The sequence below is a fragment of the Oryctolagus cuniculus genome, chromosome 1 (assembly GCF_964237555.1).
Source record: "Oryctolagus cuniculus chromosome 1, mOryCun1.1, whole genome shotgun sequence".
Taxonomy (NCBI): Eukaryota; Metazoa; Chordata; class Mammalia; order Lagomorpha; family Leporidae; genus Oryctolagus; species Oryctolagus cuniculus.
The window spans coordinates 35960143-35980825 of NC_091432.1; the positions used below are offsets into that span (position 1 = coordinate 35960143).

Genomic DNA, 20683 nt, shown 5'->3' on the forward strand with positions numbered 1-20683 from the left:
GACCTGATCAACTGACAGCTCAGAAGTACTGCTGGAAGCACTTCTCCGGAGAGCTATTTAATTAGGAGCTGGCCCCCTACTGAGCTGTGGGAGCTGCCACCCTGCTTGTGTTTGGTCAAGTAATTTTTTAGCTGAGTGATCATCCCAGAGGATACAGTTTCCCATAACATGACTCCCTCAATTCTGCTAGCCACAGCAAACTAGCCTCCAGTCTGATCCTCAGAATAGTCAAGCTTTACCCAAGGACTCCCTTTGCTTTGAATGTAAAGGGCATACATTTAGAAATCTGTAGTGTCTGAAAAGATTTTACAGTCTTACCTGCTTTTGCATAGTTGGCTGTCTGAGAGCTTCCATTGTCAGGACTCTTTCTCCCTAGTATAACTATGACTGGTTTTTAACTTGCTTGTTTACTCATATCTTTTGCAAATGATAGAAGTGCATTTTTCCCACTTCTGGTTTCTATAGGAGGGATTTTCTGTAGGTGCAATCTTAGAGCCTTGAAATCTTTATTACTCCATCCTGGAGTGATTGTAAACCAAAAAAAAAAAAAATTGGATCTGCTTGGCTTGGCTTTCCTCTACCGTCCTTCTCCCTGAAAGTCTGAGTTACACAGAGAAGGAGAGGCGAGGGTGGGGGGGAGAAAGAGAGGTCTTCCATCCACTGGTTCACACCTCAGTTGACCACAATGGCTGGAGCTGTGCTGATCGAAAGCCAGGAGCCAGGAGCTTCTTCCGGGTCTCCCGCGCAGGTGCAGTGGCCCAAGGACTTCGGCCATCTTCTACTGCTTTCCAAGGCCATAGCAGAGAGCTGGATTGGAAGTGGAGCAGCCCGGACTCAAACCAGCACCCATATAGGATTCCAGCACTGCAGGCGGCAACTTTACCAGCTATGCCACAGCGCTGGCTCCCCTTCTCCCTTTTTAGGGGAAGGTTGGCCTTAGCAGGCCTATCATGGAAAGGAGTTAACAAGCCAAAATGGTTCATCACACCATGGTATGTATCCTGCATCTTAGCTTTTATTTAGGATAATGAGGAAATGTGCAATTGTTTATGATTTACCATTGGTTCTATTTTTCAAAATTTTTGGAACTCAGCAAAGGATGCAGAGTGCTATTTTGCAAAGCCTTGCAATAGACAAATGTTGGCCAGCCTCTGAGAGTAATCAGCAAAGTTGGTTTCTTCAACTGAGAGTAGATGTCTGCTCAGGTATATTTTCCTGGATCTGCAGTTATAATTTTAGCTACACATTAGAGAAGCTCTACTAGAAAGGACAAGTCCAACAAAGAAGTTAAATATTAGACACCCAACTTCCTAGAGAAGCAAAAAGGACAGCCACTTAGAGTCAGGTCCTGTGGTGAATGGCTCTTTTAATGCTAATCCTGGTTTTGGCTTACTGAATAGCTCAGGGTTTTGAGATGGAGAGTGTTAAATATGACGAAGTCCTGGAACTGGATTCCTTTTTAGGAGAACAGATCCAAAGAGGTTAAGGAAATTGCTCAAGATCATACTACTGCCTCATATGAGAACTGGGATGAGAGGTACAACCTCTGAGTTCCAGCCTGGTACTTGTTCTGCTCCACTCTTCTTCATCTTAACTGGGCAATTGTTGACAATAATCAGACAGCTCCATCATCAATGTTTCAGGCTATCTTCTTCTAGTATATGAGATAACAGTCAGATTCTAAGAGCAACACTGTTAAGTTGAGCCCTTTACTTAGGAGCTATTTATTTCTCAGTAGCTTGTGCTATTCTTAACATTCCTGAGAATTAACATCTATTCCCCTTCTGTTAGGGTGCCAGGCAGACCCAGCTACCTGATGGCAGCTACAACTTGTCTTTTTGACAAGACAGATAGTATTTCAGCAGAATTATATTCTGCAGCATCGATCATACTGACAGAATATATGATTATAATTGGGAGAATCACAATGCACCCCATTACACTTTTAAGCTGCTCACTGATATTTACATTTTTCCTGTTACCCTGTCTTGTTGGCAATTTGTTGCAATTCTCCAATGCTGTAATCACTTTTTAAGTGCTTTGCTTTTGGTATATTTAAGGAAATTAATCAGTGACTATAATTGCTGACTTTGTTATTTTGAATGATTTGAGAATCATTTGAGAGTTGGGTCCAAATGAAATATAACCTTCTTTGGTGTGTGTTGAAAAGCTATTCTTTGTACTCCCTGACTGGAGCAGGTACTCTCACCCTAGGCTCCTATACCCTTCACATGTCCCTGTGTTGGAGCCTTCCTCCCCCAACACTCTACTGTTTATGGATTTTCCTCCTTTTTTAGGTTCCATTAAGAAAGGATTTTGGGGAGTCAGATGGGCCTATATTCATGTCCTGGATCTGTCACTCATCAACAGTGCATTTTTGGTTAAGAAACTTAAACAGTTTAAATCTCAGATAGCTCGTCTATAAAATGGGCATAATAATGTCCCCTTGCAGAGAAGTTTTGAAGGTTAAATAAGTTCATGTGTGTCCAGGACATAGAATTATACAAAGACAGCATTCAACAACTGAAAGGTAGCATTTGTTTGTATTTTAGTTATTTTGCAGTGGCAAAAGCACAATGTCCATCATGTGGTAGGTGCTAAAACTCAATGCTTTTTGTATTAAAAAATAGTCCTCCAGTATTACTTAAATTTTTCAAGTGTAGTATAATTTTCCACATTATACCTACTATGATAGCTGTGTTTACTTATCTCGGTCTTTTTTTCCATTGGATATTCTGGTCCAGGAAGGATGACATTGATTTGCTCCAGGCTGAGTGGAAAGATAGAAGTAAGGGACATGGGAGAGGTTTAAAGCATGTTTTTTTAGTCTGTCACAGCCTCTTCTCTACTTCCTGTCACAAAGGCAGTTCAGCCACCCTCCTCAGATATATCATGTTCAGAAGGACCAAACTACAACTAGCAGGGCTCAGAATAAGTTCTGGAGCATTATCTTTTTTGCCCCTTTTGAGAACTGATTAGGAGAAAATCTGATATTCTCTGGTACACAGGAAAATAATTTTACTGATTGTTAAAATATGTAAATATTTTTCTAAGAGTAAATATTTCCACCCTAAGATTCCTGAAGGATCCCATGCATGGGCACTCTGGCTACCTTAGATACCTAGATACTCTCTAGACCTTTTGAAGTGCTCCACAGTCCAGCAACTAATGAGTAGAGGCATGGCCGATGGCTTCTAAGATTGCACCTGTTTCTGTTGCTTGGTGCCTGCCTGCAATGTTTTGAATGACCCCTTTACAGAGAGTAACTGAGCTGCCCTATGACCCCTTTGTCTTCCCAGTCCACTGACATTCTGTTTTGGTTCTGTTAGCTCCAAGTCTGGGAGCTAGAGCCTCCCAAACTTAACTGTTCTCAACCCCCTCTCTTCCTCCTCTTTTCAATCTCTCCTGTCTTTGCTTATGGATACCAAGATATGATTAGAGTCTCTTCCCTGGATTGAATCTCCTCTCAAATTCGATGTTAAGAGTAGACCTTAGCTTTTAACTTTGGGCTTTTCTCCTTTGGATAGGTTTGCCAGGAATACACAAGGCATATTCTGTATTTAATTATTTGACTTCCACCTTGTATTGACTTTGTCAGAATATTCAAATATCCCAATTTAAGCTTTTAAAAATACAAAAATACTTCAATTAGAGAGATTTTTCCAATTTGATAGGGCATATAGATCCCTCCCCCATTCTCCACTCCTTGCACATAAAATCTGGCAAATTTACCTTTCTACCTTGAGGACTGTGGTTCTACCCTTTCCTATTAGTTTCTTTTTGTTTATTTCTCTCTGGGCTAAGGCCTTTCATTTTGTCTAACAGACCATGTGACCCACAGGCTGGGGGTCTGTACTAATTTCCTGAACTTTAGAACATATCCAATATTTACTAAGTGAATGAACAGATAAATCAAAGAAATTGGTTTTGTCTATGGAAGATCTCTCCCCTTAGGATTCCATTCAGTGTACAGTACAATCTTTGAGTCTGAAAAACAAGTGGCCACAATGTAAAATAAACCCTTTTCTGAGGAAGCCATACTGCTTTTATACTGCTACTGTTTTCTATATTTAATTACCTTTTGTTTTTCCCTTAGCAATTAGTCAAGTGCCAGTCTGTCTCAGATGTGCTAAGGAGAAACAAGAGAAGATGTTTTTGTCCACACTTGAGCCAAAGTGTTAAAGGAACGCTGGCACACTTGAGGTGGGCGCTGGAGAGAGTGGAAATGGAAAGCAATTAATATTTACTGAGCAACCATCATGTCATTTTTAAGACATGATCTCACTTTATCCTTAAAGTCACCCTGAAAAATATTTCTACATAAAGAAAAAAAAAGAATCAGGTTTAGCTAGGCTAGGTAACTTGCTTAAATCTTAGAGTTAGAAGATGGCAGAATATAAATTTAAACCTAGGTCTTTTCACACACACAGTACCATCCTGCCTCCCACTACTACAGGCATCAGGGTGGGGGTAGCAGTAGTGATCGAGCCAGAGAACTCAGTGGGAAGTCACACTCTAAGATTCAGGCCCACTCAGTCTCTACCTCTTTCCTTTTCTTTCCTTTCCACCTTCCATTAAGTCATTCAAATAATATTTATTGAGAAGCTGCTTATGCCAAATATAGCTCTGGATTCTCAGGATACTAATGAACTGATGAATCAGATAAACCTGACCTGGTACATTTATATTCTAGAATAGATTATAGAGATTGAAAAAATAACTTCAAACATTATGTCACTTTTAATGTTATTTTGGGAAATATGTAAGGAGATAATGGAGAACAACAGTTGTTGGAGAGGTGGGGATCAGCAAAGGCCCCATGGAGATAGTAATATGTGGGTGGAAATGTGAGAGATAAGAATTTAGCTATGCCAACAGTTGGGTAAATTTTGTTTGATGCAGGGAAACTGCAAGAGGAAAAAGATATGACACATTGAAAAAAGTATAATACCATTATCTTGTCTTTGTGAATAGAAAACTGGAAAATCCCAGATTTACTTCATTAAGGGAGATAGCCCATTATAACAGGGAGAAATCATCTATCCTGAGAGCCCCAGAAAGGATATCAGGTGGAGAAACATTTGGAAAAAGAACAGGCTAGCCATGCAGTCTGGTTTGATGAAGAGCGCTTGAGGGAGGCAGAGGCAGAAAGTAGAGATAATGACATGAGCAAGCGAAGGACTTAGAAGGGACATTTCAGGTTGAATCATTTGATAAAGAAAATCTCCAACTGCAGTGGCAGTTCAGACTTTACTGGTTTTGAAAATTGCATTTAGAATAGGGAGATGGTAAAATTGTAAAAAGGAAATTGGCAGTGGTAAAAAATATAGAGTTGAAGTTGGAATTGTGATCAAATCGAATCTACCCATTTCTGCAATTATAAACTATTTTCTAAAAGTGTAAGCAGGTAGTCTGATTAAAGTACATGGTTTACAATTACCAAATGCTGACTCCAAATGTTTAGAACCCAAGTGCATCTTTAAACACAGAACACTTTCTGTATTAAATATTCATTAAATAATTTCATTTTGCAGATTCAATACTTAAGATATCAATTTAGATGATAGATCAAAGACTGCACAGATGGGAGAAACAGTAAATACATCCCTCCCTCTGTTCCCTTCATTTACAGAGGAAGGAGCTAGAATCTGGAGAGGATAATGAGTGCCCACGATTCTGAAGCCATATTCTGGGAGTTAAACCAGAATGTTACATTATTTTCCAGATGTAGAAAAAGAGAGAAGAAAGAAAAAAAAAGGAAGAACTTTTCAAGTTAACAGAGAACTGATGTACCTGGTAATGACATATAGAGCTTTACTGACATTTTGTCACTTGACACATATTTATTTCTGTCTTTTTACTATAACGAAATCTGTGTACTTAGGTGATTGTTGCTATTAGAGCTCTAGATAAAATCCCATTTAAAGTGTGTGTATGTTGGGGGCATGGAGGGATTCTTGTAAACATGACAGGTAGAATTAATTATGGCTAGTGGAATATCCTAGAATCATTGTGCTCCCTTGTGAGAGAGTGCTCCATAAGCTTTCCAATCACAATGAAGCACAGTGCTTCCCTTTTTCATCCAAACCATCCCAAGCATCTAGTTTGACCTCAGTTCTATCCTGGGTACATAGTATATTGTGTTGCAGGTGAGGTAGTGAGGTACGCAGATACACTGCAGCCTCAGGAAGTGTACTACTTAGGTGAGAATTTGGGTCATAAATGGATAAAATGGGATGTTTGTTGTGGAGTCAAAGGGACACATAAAATTCCTAGTTGAGCTGGAATTACTATTTTTCCATTTGCAATGCTTCTGAGTAAAGTGAAACAACCACACCAGGTTATTAGAATTATTTCTCCCTTTGTCAAAAATAAGGGATTTGAAACACAGATAAAGTTAGGTTGGTGGTTTTTCCTGGGCTGTGGCTTAAAGTTGTGAGGGAATTTGAGGAATAATAATTTTTCCTTACTTCAGAATTCAAGCCATTCCAAATCACCTTACTAAGACTGGATCATCAGAATATATTAGCCACATACACATGAAATTATATGGACCAATTCCCAGGAGCTCATTAGTAATTGATAAATAAGTCCATTTGCATCCCACTAAGCCTACTGGCAGACATCACTAATCAATTAGAGGTTTCCTTTCCTCTTAGACTCATTTTTTTCCTCAACCTTGTATTATAGATAAATTTTAGTAAATGAAATGAATGTGAATTTCAACACTTGTGCTAAGTTGTATGGTACAGAATAAAAGGACATCAGTAGTGCTTGGAGTATCCCAAGTAGCCCAAAAGAAGGCATGACATGAGTTAGGCTTTCAAGGTTCAGTACAATTTGAGCAAGTGAAGAGTAATCTTGGGAAAGAATACCATGTGACTGAAGTATAGTGATGGTAATGAGCATGGCAGTTTGGAGGAGATTGAAGAAGATGACCTACAAGAGAAAAGGGCATGGGTTAAGAGCGAGAAGAATTATAGTTGAACAAGAAGAAGTTTGCATGTACCAAACAGTCCGAGAATTTGTTATAATAATAAATATGGTGCCATTACATGCTGGTACAGAACTGTGATGTGGTAAAAGTGGTGATCAAGTTGCATTGGGGAATAAGGCACTGGAATTAGGAAAGCCAGCTAAGGTGGGTATTGAGGAAATGCAGGTGTGAGTAGAGGATGTCCTATTATAAAGACAAGGGACAAAGGCTTGAAGAACAGAAACTCTTACTTTCATTCAACAAATAATCATATATCATCAGCCTTGTTTCTGTGCTGAGTGCTAATTTGTGTGCTGGAAAAACAATTGAAAGCCAGACAAACAAGATTATTATGTAATGGTGTTTACAATGTAATTCAAGGAAGACATATAAGAATTGTGTTTATTCCAGATAGCCTTTATCGATATGATATGATATAATTTAGAAATGTAATAGACAGCCATACATGGAAAGAGAGGTGATACCTGAATTTAGCAGTCAAAGGGACATGTAAGATAGTGACTCTTGCATTGATGCTTTAGTGATAAGGAGCTCATCGCAGTATGAGTTCTGCAGGTGGAGCTCTGCAGGTAGAGTACCCAGCTAGTGGGAAAGTTCTAAAGCAGAAAAAGAAATACTTGGCACTTGGTGGGAGAGGGAGAGGGAGAGGGAGAGGGAGAGGGAGAGGGAGAGGGAGAGGGAGAGGTAGAAGGAGAAGGAGAGGTGGTGGGAGAGAGAGAGGTGAAGGGGGTAAGGGAGAGGGAGAGAGAGAGGTGAAGGGGGTAAGGGAGAGGGAGAGGTGGGGGAAAGAGGAGGGGGGAGAGGGAGAAGTGGAGGGGAAGGGGGAGAGGGAGAGGGGGAAGGGGAGGTGGAGATTGAGAGCTAATTCTATCTAAGAATAATAAAATAGGGGGACAAGTAGATAGCCAGTGCCAGATTCCATAACATCTTCTTTCTATACCAATCCTTCTCAAACTTTTTGCTTTCAGGCACTCCCTGCACTCTTTACAATTACTGAGGGCCCCAAGGAGTTTTTCTTTATGGAGGTTGTGTTTATTAATATTTATTGTGTTAGATGTTACACTGACAATGTTAAAATATTATTAATGTTTTTTTAAGTTTTTAATCTTTTTATTCAGTGGGAGAAATGCATAGGAGAATGAGGGTCCTATCTGAGAGAGAGGAAAATCTGGACTCATACTGAGTACCAGGAGTCAGCCTCGTGTAGGAGCATGCAGGCCAGGAAGCATGGGGCAGGTGGCCCAAAGGCCATGTGCCCTGGAGGTGCAAGGCAGCACAGGCCCACAATGGCAAAAGGCCAAAAAAAGGGCTGAGCCCATCATGTTCCAGGCCTTTAATCCACTTCCAGAGGGGAGTGGTTAATTAATCTGATTGGTCAGTGGGCACACAGGTGTGGACAGGTAGAGGCATGCAGTCATGCAGGGGCATAGGGAAAGGCTTACAAACCTGATCAATTTTATCCTATATGCCTGCCTACAACATTCCCCATTCAGAGACTCCTTCCCTTTATCTTAAGGGATCTTGAAGAGCGTAGAATTATATCTTCTATAGCTGCTTCCTGCTAATGAGGGGCGTAGCGAAGGCCCTGCCTGTCCTGGGACTGGAAGTCTCAGTCTGTCTCATCTAATGAATTTGTTTTGTGAGCTGGAGCAGTCTCAGTCACCGCTAATGTCTGTGTCCCCTTCTTAGTTATTGCCAGAAGTCGAGTTCTGAAACATATAAATTTGTTAATTAGCATGAGCAAAACTGGAACAAAACCAATTTCAAGTGGAGTGCCCCTTAAGATGAAAAGAACATATTTACAGATTCCCAGATAATGGGTGGTGATTGGCTACCCTTATGTAGATTATAAACCCATTTAGCTTGAGCATAGAGAACTATAATAGAAAAACCCGAGATAGTGGGTGGTATATTAATGGATTTTGATAAATTCATAAACCAACAAGTTTCTTTTCTCTCTTTCCCAAGCTTTGTGTAACAACATTAAATAGTAATCTTCTTTTTCTTTTTTCCAGCTATATTCTCACCATCTAGATTTGTGCTCAGCACAAAAATTATTGCAGAGAGCTGGATGGGGAAATTGAACTGCCACTCCAATATGGGTTGCCAGCATTGTAAGCAAGAGCTTAACACACTGCACCTAATGCCAGCCCCAAGAACTATCCACTTCTTTTTTTTTTTTTTTTTGACAGGCAGAGTGGACAGTGAGAGAGAGAGACAGAGAGAAAGGTCTTCCTTTTGCCGTTGGTTCACCCTCCAATGGCCGCCGCGGCCAGCGCGCTGCGGCCGGCGCACCGCGCTGATCCGATGGCAGGAGCCAGGAGCCAGGTGCTTTTCCTGGTCTCCCATGGGGTGCAGGGCCCAAGCACTTGGGCCATCCTCCACTGCACTCCCTGGCCACAGCAGAGGGCTGGCCTGGAAGAGGGGCAACTGGGACAGAATCCGGCGCCCCGACTGGGACTAGAACCCAGTGTGCCGGCGCCGCTAGGCGGAGGATTAGCCTAGTGAGCCGCGGTGCCAGCCTAGAACTATCCACTTCTACGAGAGAAATTAATACAGAATTTCCAGATACTCAGGTACAAAACCCTGTAGACATTCTTGGAGTATAAGTATTTAGATTTTTTTTTGTACAAGCCTTTCATTTTTTAGGAGTTTGAAATTACTTGAAAACAAAAAAAAATGACCATTTTCCTTAGGAAAAAACGTTGAAGCCAGATGAAAGCTCCAAGCGTACGTACAGACAATTAGATCACAGGTAAGTCCCTCTTATTATTTCAAAACCTAAGTTCAAATCCATCAGCAAATCCTCTCTGGTCAACTGAAAAAATATAACAAGAATCTGCTACTTCTTGCTGTCTTTACCCACTAATACCTTGGTCCATATTACCCTCTTCTTTTGCCTGCACTATTTCAAATAGTCTCTCCACTGGTCTCCTTTGACTCATCCTTGCATCTATCAACCTGGAAGCTGGAGTTGTGCTTTTAAGTGTAAGTTAGATCATGCCACCCCTCTGCCTAAATTCCTCTAAGGGCTTCCCATCTTAGAGTGAAAGCCGAAGCCCCATAAAATCACCTATAAATGGGATGATCATATGGTTTATTATCCAAAGTGTGATTATGTTGGGAGAGAGAGGGGGTACTGTTAATAATTATGTCAATTATGCTACAAATGCAGTCTAGGTAAATGGGTAGCATGGTGACTTCTTCTGAGGCCTTTCCTGCATTGGTCCTGCTACTTCCTTATCTCAGCTCCTCAGTGTCTCTTTCTACCAATCCTCTGGACCACACTGACTTCCTAAATGATTCTCTAACAAACTAGCATAGTGCTCATGCTCCACAGAGCTTCAGGTTTATTCTTTTACTTCTCTCTTAACGTTAACTCAAGAGGCCTTTTCTGGACATGTAAAATATGTCCTTTCTTCGATGCACTCTGATATGTCTTAGCCTCCTTTGCTGCTTTTTTTTTTCTTATCTGAGTACCCCTCATCCTCTGTAATTCTTGCTTATATCTATATGGTTTTGTCTCTTCCCATTAGAATGCATGTTCTTGTTCACTATTGTGTTACAGCACCTAAAACAGGGACTCGTATATGGTAGGAATTCAGTAAATACTTGTTTGAATGGAATTAATGAGAGAATGTAATATGGATGGTAGCTGACTGTACCTGTAGGGAGGGATGGCAAACTCGAGGCTCAGGTTCTGTCCCAACCCTGGGGAGCCAGTATGTATGTACTCAGAGAGGCAAAGAGGGGCAGCATTCTAGTTCCTTTAACTCCGCACAGTCTCTTGCCTGAACATGTACGTGTTCCTGTGCTCCAAGAGCTTCTGTGATGTGCCTTTTTCCTAAAAACATCTGACTGAACAATCTATAGTTCTACCTGAGCCTTTTCAATGTATATTCTGTCTAAAAAGAATACTATGGCAATGACAACAACCAACACTTAAAAATGAGTTTTTTCAAGTTAGGTTAAGAAAGCCTTGCCTGGAGGCTTTGAGAAGACAGCTTGACCATTCCTACCTCTCTGCCTCGTTACCTACTGTTCTACTCCAGCCATTTTCTATTGTACAGGAAAGCAGCTATCTAGACTTCTTGGAAAATGCCCTGATTTTTCTTGCCTGGTGTCCTCATAATATTGTTTCTTTCGTTTTGAATACTTGTGGCAGATTTTAGTCTTCTTTTATTTCTTTAAAACGGAACTCAAGGAACTCCACCAAAAGCCTCCTTTGATCTTCTTAAGCACAGCAGATCACTCATTTCTTCATGTCACCATTGTACTTCCTTATATGTCTGATATGGTCATCATATCCCATTGGCAAACATTTGATAAAATATCTCCCTCATTAGAGAATGTACTCTTTAAAGGCAAGGACCACAATGACATCCCCTTTGCTTCTCAGTTCTTGGCATGTAATAGACAATAAAAAGTTAAAACAACAAGGAAGGAACTGTCATCCTGGCTTCAAGTTCTAGAAATAATAGAGATATTTGAGTCAGTCCTGATTTCTTATTGATAATTCTAAGTCTAAAGTGTTTGAACTATGATACACGTTATTTCAATACTCTTTAATACTGAGGAAGTAGAACAGAGAAAGGAAGAGCTTACCTTTTTTGTAGTCTCTAATTCCTATAGCATATAGAATCTTGGCCTTTAATGATCAGACCGTTAGATAAGATGGCTTTATTTTCCAAAGAGTCTTCAGGTGCTGCTATTTCTCTTTCATGGATCAATAAGTGATTGGTTGACAAGGGATTTTTATCCCTTAATCTATGAAGAAGTGGAGTAATATCTGTAATCCATAAGAAACATAAAGCCTTAAAATATGCAACATGGTCAGTAACTTCTGTTATAAAAACCAATGTAACCCTATGGTGAAGCAAGGCATAGAGGATACACAGTGTTAGCATCAGGTTTTGCTTCTATAATTTCTTGCTGTGTGACTTAAGAAACCTCTGTATTTAAGTTTTTGCATCTATACAACAGAACTATTCCAATCATAAAAAGTAGTTATGAGAACTTCGTACAGCAATTGGAACATAAGCCATTTGGTCCATGGCTGCCCCCATTATTTTTAGGGAGCTTAAATTTTATTGACAAGACAGGGTCATACCTTAAACTATTTGGAAAATAATTATTGCATTGTATAATTAAACATGATGCCCTGAGAAAATTTGTATGTGGACTTGCAGAATTGGGAAAGCTTATTTGAGGAGGACCACACAAGATTAGAAGAAATTGACCAGAAAGGGATAGATGGAGCATAACAAGGAGCCCGTGAATAGCTTATGGATATTTAGTGGATGGGAATCCATGAGACAGTGCAGCACTCTCCGTCATATGGAAAACAGAGTCAGTTGCCCTGTTAGCACCATTTCCCTTGGTCAGGACATGTAAGGCCAGTGGTGAGTCAGGCTCAAAGTGGAGAGAGTACTGAGTTCACAGTCTTCCCTGGTTTCCTAGGGGGTGCACTTGAAGCTTCTAGATCTCAGGTCATCACACTCTTCTGATAGAGAATGTCTGCAGTTGAGAAGCCATGAGACTTCCCTTTGGCCTGGCCTGGTTGCCACATGGAAGTGGCCTGAGTAAATGCTCCTTGAGGTAAGTTATGAGGAGTTCCCATATCACAGGGGAAAACTGCTCAACCTGAAAGCACTTTTGAGAACATCTTCCAATTCCTGTTCAAAGGCAGCAGCGACAAACATACATATGTATGTGTGGAAAAATACAGCATTTAACTGTTCTGTGCAAGATTGAAAAGAAGGAAGGCCTGGCCAGCGTCGCGGCTCACTAGGCTAATCCTCCGCCTGTGGCACCGGCACACCGGGTTCTAGTCCTGGTTGGGGCGCCGGATTCTGTCCCAGTTGCTCCTCTTCCAGGCCAGCTCTCTGCTGTGGCCTGGGGGGGGGAGGGGCAGTGGAGGATGGCCCAAGTGCTTGGGCCCTGCACCCACATGGAAGACCAGGAGGAAGCATCTGACTCCTGGCTTTGGATCGGCGCAATGTACTGACCGCAGCGTGCCAGCCATAGCGGCCATTTGGGGGGTGAACCAACGGAAAGGAAGACCTTTCTCTCTGTGTCTCTCTCTCACTCACTGTCTAAATCTGCCTGTCCAAAAAAAAAAAAAAAAAAAAAAAAAAGAAAGAAAGAAAAAAAAAGAAGGCCTAAAAGCATTTTTAACACATTACAGTATTGTAGCTCATGACATTTAGTGAAACTTCATGATCTGATCTGTTAACAAATGAAAATAAATTATAAACCAGATTTGAGTGGAGAAGAATGTTTCCAGGTATAAACAGTTTCGTATTAACATTTTCTAACCAATTGTTTACTGTGCCTGGTCTTTCCAAGAGTGCTAGTCATCTCCAGGTTTAAAACTCGGCAATTTTTGTATGGGTTCTCAGCCTCCTTGCTTGAGCTGCTTCATTTCTCCTGTGAGTTTCTTTACAAGGGGATTGGGTACCTTGTCTTAAAGCTGTTGGTTATTTTTTTTAACATAGTACTTGAACATAGGGACTATATCTTCCTCATGTTCCTAACCTGGTAAGTTCATGAACAAATGTTTGGACCAATGAGTAGCTTTGCCTATTACTTATGACACAAGGAGTTCTACAGTGAATAATATTGCTTTGATTTTCTAATTTACACCGATCACAATTTTCGATGGGTCACCCTTTCTAATTGTGAGCTGGTACTTTTAATTATTGTCACTGTCAACATTAACTATTCTTGTAAACATATGCTCATTGTCAAGCTTGGAAGAGCAATGCTGGGTACAGAAACTGAACAGCATTTTGAAGCATTAGTATACCAGGAGCCAGTAGAATTGTAATCTCACATTTATCTGCTGAGTGACTTCAAGGAAGCCATTCATTTTCTGTATTTTTGGAATGAGAAAAGCACAAGAAGATATTTGATGAGATATTTTCTGCAAGGATGAAGTGAAGAAATATTTGTGAAAATGCTCTGTAACATATGAAGTGTAACGTAAGTTAGTTTGGTGATAATGTTCTGTGAGGTCTCACATAGGACTGTATCTTAAACTGGAGACGATTCAATAGAGAAAATTCAGAAACATTAAGCTGTTTAAGTGCGTTTAAACACAAGATATATATTTCTTTCATTAAATACAGCTTGACCTTTGTGGGAAAATTATATTGTTAGTTTTAGTCAACATCAAAATCATTTTCTGCAGATATATACCTGGTTATAACAAAAAAATGCTGCTCATGGATACATAAATTTGGAAAAAAAAACCTGAGATAAAATTAATTAAAATTCTGTATTTATAACTCCTTAAACATGTTAATAGGTCAGTTTCAATGAGAAATTTTCAAAATGGGGGTGTGGAAGGTGTATGTGTATGCATATGTAAATGTAGAGTATATCTTTCTACATTCCCTAAGCTTATATGACTAGAAATGCCCATTTCCCATTTTTTATAGAGCATGTTGGTTCTAGATTTCCATATAACACATTTTAAAAATTGCTGTGGTAGAGGGTAGCCCACATCTTTAGCTGGAAGATAAGCCTAGAGAAACAGTGGGTAATCTGTCAAAGGAATGTGACCCATAAGCTTGTTCAAGTCTCAATTTGCTTTGACAGAGGAAGTCGTCACCCTCAGGCAAATGAGCAGCCTGAAAAGGAAATCCAGATGATTGAGCTAGGATGGTAAGAATGACTGGTTAGAAAGACTTGTAAAGCTTTTTAGTAAGAACTCCAATGCAAGGGACTGGTTAGAAAGACTTACCAGGCTTTTGGATGATAACTCCATAGAAATCAGCCTTGCTAACTACTCATGATATCACTTTTCCACTCTTGATTTTTTTTAAACTTTTATTTAGTAAATATAATTTCCAAAGTACAGTTTATGGATTACAGTGGCTTCCCCCCCCATAACTTCCCTCCCATCCGCACCCCTCCCATCTCCCACTCCCTTCCATTCACATCAAGATTCATTTTCAATTATCTTTATATATAGAAGATCGATTTAGTATATATTAAATAAAGATTTCATCAGTTTGCACCCACACAGAACATAAAGTGTAAAATACTCTTTCAGTACTAGTTATAGCATTACTTCACACTGGACAGCACATTAACGACAGATCCCACATGAGAAGTAAGCACACAGTGACTCCTGTTGTTGACTTAACAATTTGACCCTCTTGTTTATGGCGTCAGAAATCTCCCCAGGCTCTAGTCATGAGTTGCCAAGGCTATGGAAGCCTCTTGAGTTCGCCGACTTCGATCTTATTTAGACAAGGTCATAGTCAAAGTGGAAATTCTCTCCTCCCTTCAGAGAAAGGTACCTCCTTCTCTGATGGCCTGTTCTTTCTACTGGGATCTCACTCGCAGAGATGTTTCATTTAGGTCCTTTTTTTTTTTTTTTTTTTTTTTTTTTGCCGGTCCACTCTTGATTTTATCTAGCCAGATCTATTGGGCATATTTCCTTATCATTCATTTTCACTCTTAAGAATATACAAGATGTATTACTAAATGGAAGTCACAAGTCTTAGTTTCTGAGAGACCAAGAGTAAAATGTGGGTTGGTGTGATGTGGCTTTTGGTGTGTATGCCTCCTTTCCTAGATGGGCTGAGAAGAGTCAAATTTAATTAGAGGGGTCACAAACTTGGCATTTCACCGGCTGTATCTAATTCCCAGATATTATCTGTGGTTGGTCTTCTGATGTTTAAAAAAATCAAGTAATTGCAATAAAAGTGAGATTTCTGCTTTCTCCTGGAAAATTAAGAAATATAGGGTTACATTCAAGCCAGACACAGAAAGACAAATGCTACATGCACTCCCTCCTATGTGGGAGCTAACACACACACACATACACACTAAATCTTAACACAGAATGTTGTTGATTACTAGAGATTGAGAGAGATATGAGAGAGACAGAAGGTGTTTAGACAAAAAGATATATAGGGGAATCTGTGTGGTTCATTAATTGTGACAAATATGCTAATATGAGATGTTAATGACAGGGAAGTGTGTCAAGGTATATGTGAACTCTGTGTTACTACTTAACAATTGTTTTGTAAGTTTAAAACTATTCTGAAATGAAATGTTTAAAAAGGTTTTCTAATACATATTGTCTAGGGAGGTAAAATAATGAATTATTAGTGTTTATAACATTATGTGTTCCAATTTCTATGAAATTTCATCTGCCTTTTTATTTTCATTCTGTGGACTTCTGCCTAGACTTTTCACATTTAGAATTGTTTAGGAAGGTAGAATGTTAATGAAATTAGCTTGTAAGCTTATACAATGTTATTTTCTGTAGGACTGCACTGGGTAACCATGCATGACCTCCTTCTCAGAAACTGAAAAAGCATTAAAGAATTTCTGTTTTTGCGGAACTGCATGATACTTGCTTAGTAAAGCAGGTGCTACATAATTTTTATATCAAACAAGACATTTCTATACATTCAATATCTCTCCATATAATTGTAAGTGCATAAAATTACCTCAAGTGTTCTTAAGTGAGCCTATAATTGCTCTTTCCTTTAATTGGTAAAGTCAATCCATTGTTCAGTCAACATTAATGGGGAAATAGCAATATAGAAAAGGCAGGCCGGCGCTGCGGCTCACTAGGCTAATCCTCCGCCTAGCGGTGCCGGCACACCGGGTTCTAGTCTCGGTTGGGGCGCCGGATTCTGTCCCGGTTGCCCCTCTTCCAGGCCAGCTCTCTGCTGTGGCCAGGGAGTGCAGTGGAGGATGGCCCAAGTCCTTGGGCCCTGTGCCCCATGGGAGACCAGGATAAGTACCTGGCTCCTGCCATTGGATCAGCGCGGTGCGCCGGCCGCAGCGCGCTGGCCATGGCGGCCATTGGAGGGTGAACCAAAGGAAAGGAAGACATTTCTCTCTGTCTCTCTCTTTCACTGTCCACTCTGCCTATCAAAAAAAAAAAAAAAAAATAAGAAGAAGAAAAGAAAAACACTATGCAGAGTTATGGTTTGTTACTTAACTAAATGAGAACTCTCTTGTTCTGTTCCCTTAAAATTCTGCTTTCCAGCTTCTCTGATTTAGGTTAATAAGAGACATTGCCTTAGTGGAAAAGACAATGGTTCATATTTGGTACCTCTATTTTCTCAAACAAATGTTTTGGAGACTATGAAAGCATGCTTTATAATCATCACCAGTATGAAGGAGTGTGTGAGAATATTAAGATGATTATGAGAATATTAGCAACGATGTTGAAGTAGAAAGAGCGGGCCATCAAAGAAGTAGGTACCTTTCTCTGAAGGGAAGAGAGAACTCCTTAAAATATTTTTTAATCTGTGAACTTGACATAAATATCCACTTTTATATGTTCTCTAAATTATTTTAAATTATACACAGTATATCACCATGTAATAAAGGTTTATTTACTTCCTCCTTCCCAATAACAGCAGCAACAAAAAGGAAACCATCAATAAGAGCCAAATAGCTCACCAAATTTACATGGGGTACATGCTCCCCACGTCCCAGTCCCCCCTCTAGACATGAGCTGCTTCATTCATTTTTTTTCTAACTGACTATAAAATTTTAGTTGATTTCCCCTGCTTTGGAAATATTTTTCTTTAGAGCCATCTAGCATTACTACTTCTTTGAACTCTTCTATTTAGGAATAAGACGAGCCACAAAGTGGAGGAAGTGTTTAACCCCTCAACACGCAGTGAGACCCATCTGCTAGATTTTAGGCTTGAAGAGACAAAGCCTCTTTTCCTTTTAGTTTCTCTTATGTCTGTTGTTTAAAGTAAAATGACTGTTATGTGGAAGGCACTCATTAAATATTTGATGAATGACACCACAAGGAAAGAAATTAAGATAGATAGACTGAATGAATAATGAAGCAAGAAAAGACACAATGGAAGAAGGAAATAACAAAAGAAGAAATGGAAGAATGAAATAAAAGAGGGGGGAGGGGAGGTGAAGAGAGAGAGAGGAGAGCAGAGAGAGCACTACTAAGTGTCAGCGTTTGATCTAGGTGTTACAGATTTGATGATGCAAAATTTCTTGGTCTCTTGAGTTCATATTGACCTCTTTTTTTCCAAATAGCTGCTGAGATGGAAGTGTCCTGATACTCATTCACCAGCTGAAATAACATGGAGATAGCCTGACACAAGAATTCTTTTTTGTTGTTAAAAGAAGTATTGTTTGCTAATAGAGGAGTAGAAATGAGGGGCAGGGAATAGAGATAGATACTCTGAGAATCATGCAGAGTTCTGGCTTGTTTTGAGGGTCATTTATGTTCTTTTGCATTCCCTAGAACATTTGTTGCTCATTCTGAATTTCTACATCTATATAAAGCCTACAGCTCCTTAGTAATAAAAAATAATATGAAAATATAGTAAAAGGAGTTGTTGAAGATATTCTTCAGTCTTCTATCTAACGTCTACCCATAAACTCTAGCAGTTATGGTGGATTATCACACAAAATGTGCAGGAAACTTATTTAAATGTCTATCTAAAGACCTAGACAAATCTGCCTTTGGAATCTACCTTTCAGTGCCATTTCTCCAGAGTAGGAGGGACAGCAGTCAGTTCCCAGTGCCAAGGCCTTAAATAGTTCTATGCATTTTATTTTATTTTATTTTATTTTTATTTTTTTTAAAAGGCAGAGTGGACAGTGAGAGAAAGAGAGAGAAAAGTCTTCCTTTTCCATTGGTTTACCCCACAATGGGTGCTCTGGCCGGCGCGCTGGGGCGGGCGCACTGTGCCGATCCGAAGCCAGGAGCCAGGTTCTTTTCCTGGTCTCCCATGCGGGTGCAGGGCCCAAGGACCTAGGCCATCCTCCACTGCACTCCCGGGCCACAGCAGAGAGCTGGACTGGAAAAGGAGCAACCGGGACAGAATCTGGCACCCCGACCAGGACTAGAACCCAGTGTGCCGGTGCTGCAGACAGAGGATTAGCCTAGTGAGCCGCTGCGCCGGCCAGTTGTATGTATTTCAAAGAATGCATTCTTGAATGTGGAAACAGTGTCTTTATGTTTGCCAAGATATTTGCAATATCTGATTCATTTCATTCCTTTTATAAAATATCTGATATTCTATCAGTTGTCATTTTCTTTTAGTTTGAAGAAGTTCCTTTAGTATTTTTTTTAAAGAGTACTATATTTTCAATTTATTTGGATTAGTCTGAGAACTATTGCAGTTAGTTCCTTTTTTAAAGTTTTTATTTAATGAATGCGTTTTTTCATAGATACAACTTTAGGAATATAGTGGTTCTTTCCCCCATACCCAACCTCCCACCCCAACTCCCATCTTACCTCCCTCTCCCTTTCCTATCTCATTCTTCATTATGGTACATTTTTAGTTTGATTTTATATGCAGAGGACCAACTACATGTTAAGCATAGAATTCAATAGTTTGCACCCATGCACACACACAACATATAGAGTACAGTTTGGGAACAAAATTTGCAGTCAGTTCTCATAGTACAACTCATTAGGGATGGAGGTCCAACATGGAGAGTAAGTGCACAGTGACTTCTGTTGTTTCTTTAACAATTAACACTCTTATTTATGACATCAGTGATCACCTGAGGCTCTTGCCATGGGCTGCCAAGGCTATGGAAGCCTTTTGTTACCATAGACTCCATCGGTATTTGGACACAGCCATAAGCAAAGTGGATGTTCTCTCCTCCCTTCAGAGAAGAGTACATCCTTCTTTGATGACCCATTCTTTCCACTGAGGTCTCACAGAGATCTTCCATGTAGGATATTTTTTAGCCACAGAATCTTGGCTTTCCATGCCTAAAATGCTCTCATAGGCCTTTCAGCCAGACCAGGAAGCCTTAAGGGTTAATTCTGAAATCAGAGTGTTATTTACAGCGAATGTCATTCTGAAAGTCTGCTGTGTGGACTGCTTCCTATATTGGACTTTTCTTCCTTTTTAATTCTATTGTTATTACCAGCCACTTGATGTTATTTATATGATCACTTTTATACTTAAACCTATCAACATGTTGACTTTAACATTTAATATGATCATTTTAACAATTAAGATGGCATTTATACCACCAATTTTTATGGGTTTTTATTCTCATCACACGTTCTTAGGCTGTACCCTTAGAAGTAAGTCTGTAGGACTGTATGCAGAACTATACTGCTTTAAAGTTATAGACTATCTCCTCCATCCTTATTCCCCTTCTTATTTTTAACTGGGATCTTTTTCCAATTGACTTAAAATACGTATGATTAACTCTATGTTACATAAAGAGTTCAGTATGAAGAAGAGAAAAGAAAAAAGAAAACAGAAACAAAACAAAACAAAACAAAAAGGATGTACAAAATAAAAAGCAACGATGGTAAACCATCCCATGACAGTCAGGTCAAGGACTGTTCAAGTCACTGATTCTTAAATTGCCAATTTTGCTTCTGTAGTTTTCATTTTAAGCACACTATTAATTCTCCCAAATCAGGGAGAACATATGGTATTTGTCTCTTTGGGACTGGGTTATTTCACTAAGTATGAGGTTTTCCAGCTTGCTTCATTTTGTTGCAAATGACCAGATTTCATCTTTTTTATTGCTGTGTATATTCCATAGTGTACATATCCCACAATTTCTTTATCCAGTCTTTGGTTGATGTGCATTTAGGTTGCTTCCATGTCTTAGCTATTGTGAATTGAGCTGCAATAAACATGGAGGTGCAGATAGTTCTTTTGTTTACTGATTTCATTTCCCTTGGGTAAACTCCAG

The 20683-nt window shown here is 39.7% G+C and overlaps 1 long non-coding RNA gene across 3 annotated transcripts in view; it reads left to right on the top strand.

Annotated features, from left to right (window-relative positions):
- The window catches only part of LOC103351141 (uncharacterized), a 94292-nt gene that overhangs the window by 17282 nt on the left and 56327 nt on the right, over positions 1 to 20683 (top strand). For 2 of the 3 annotated variants that reach the window (XR_011387864.1, XR_011387866.1), the window contains exons 1-4: positions 640 to 4203; positions 9013 to 9111; positions 9694 to 9752; positions 12458 to 12595. This is a non-coding gene — a long non-coding RNA (uncharacterized lncRNA). Of the gene's footprint in view, positions 1 to 639; positions 4204 to 9012; positions 9112 to 9693; positions 9753 to 12457; positions 12596 to 20683 lie in introns of those variants that run through there. The other variant, XR_011387865.1, reaches the window with a different exon arrangement.